Here is a 1542-nt window from a genome sequence, read left to right on the forward strand (position 1 = left end):
AAAAAAAAAAAAAAAAAAAAAAAAAAAAAAAAAAAAAAAAAAGTAGATCGTCCCACAAAAATTTCGAAAAATCCACTTTTTGACTGATTGCCAAGCCATCCCTCGCAAGGTACCCAAAGGTCGTCGTTGCGATACCTACCTTAAACATCGTCGATGGGCGCGTCCGCACGCGGAGGTGTGTCGGCCGTGATGATTTCATGGGGTGCAGTCGCGTGACCTCGTGCACCTGGCAGGTAATAGACCAGACAGGACACCCCGACGAGGAACAGGAAGAAGAGGAAGACGAGGTCGAACATCAGGAGAGAGTTCAGGGTCATTAACTGCATCGTGCGAGTGCAACCACCTCAGCAAGTGCATTACAAACCACTACCACTGAGTTCCTTATCGCCGATATCTTGGAATTTCGATTGAGTATTTCAAACCTTTCACTTTACTTTATCTTGACCCGTGGCTCTTTGCCGACGCACTGGCGGAACATGAAAGAAAAAAAAAAAAAAATAAGACCACGTTCACCCGGTAACTTCTCTCACAGCGTCATCGCGAACTGACACCTCTTAGCAGGGTCTGAGTCTGCACCCAAATTCCCCTTATCGCGTATCACCATGTAGGGTCGAGTGACACGTTTTCGGCCACGAGTCCTCGTTAACGCGTCACTTGGGGTTTAAGCCTCGAGACAGTGGCGCACTCTGCCGTCGGTCGACGGACTTAACGAGCACTGAAATAATACGTTGCGAATAGTCCGACAAGGAGCTGCCGATCTGCAAGGTGGAAGTGAACAGCGTGACGAGAATATTTAATAAAAAAAAATATTAATAACGAAACATGGAAAAAGACGGTACTGAACCAGGCTGAGAAAAAAATTTATATAATCGACAAAATACTAATCAACCTCGTGCTAGTTTTAAGAAAAATCAAGAATCTTAAGTTTAGTATACAGATTGAGTCTTCCTCGCATGGAAAAAAGGAGAATGGCAATGATTACTGGTTCGGTCAGCAGCGAGTCCCAATTTTCAAGTATTCGTCATTCGACCCGGTCCGAATTACCTTCGCAAGTACCACCCACTCAACCCAGGGGTTCCTAAAGAAATCGCTGGTTGACGGTTCCCCGGAAATCGTGTTTCTCGGCAAGATCGCGCAATCTCGTTGAATTAAGGGAACGGAATCGTGATCGAAAAGTTAATTAAAAAGTTTGTTAAACTTGGAGGACGCGCGAAGATTCTCGCGAGGAAAGACTCGAAAAAGCAGAGAGTGCACCGCGGCCGTGAATCACGACTGAGCTTTGCACGTTGATCCGAGTCTCTTAATTGTCCCACGTGCCTGAATCGTCCAAGTCCAAACGAGCGAATATCTTATGACTGTACTACGAGCGACGGGTACCCGACGACGGTAGATACGTCACTGGACTATTCGAGCTTGATTACGAAAATGTTAAAGCCGGCTAATTACGCTCCTCAATTAGTCCCGAACACAGAAGACGTTCGTTTACAACGATTAACCGCACCCGTTATAGTAATGCCCAATCCTACGCGTAACGTTCTTATC

General features: G+C 45.8%; 2 protein-coding genes across 7 annotated transcripts in view; one reads left to right on the forward strand and one right to left on the reverse strand.

Annotated features, from left to right (window-relative positions):
• Positions 1 to 1542, reverse strand: part of LOC107265051 — a 67638-nt gene that overhangs the window by 38059 nt on the left and 28037 nt on the right. The window contains exon 2 of one of the 6 annotated variants that reach the window (XM_025082535.1): positions 140 to 466. The exons of the other annotated variants lie outside the window; for them this stretch is intronic. The gene's annotated coding sequence lies outside the window, so the exon portion shown is untranslated. The remainder of the gene's footprint in view (positions 1 to 139; positions 467 to 1542) is intronic. 6 annotated transcript variants of the gene reach the window in all.
• Positions 1 to 1542, forward strand: part of LOC107265070 — a 21613-nt gene that overhangs the window by 7788 nt on the left and 12283 nt on the right. The gene's annotated exons all lie outside the window — the stretch shown is intronic.

This window comes from Cephus cinctus, unplaced genomic scaffold (assembly GCF_000341935.2).
Source record: "Cephus cinctus unplaced genomic scaffold, Ccin1 Ccin1_scaffold0215, whole genome shotgun sequence".
In the NCBI taxonomy this organism is placed as follows: domain Eukaryota; kingdom Metazoa; phylum Arthropoda; class Insecta; order Hymenoptera; family Cephidae; genus Cephus; species Cephus cinctus.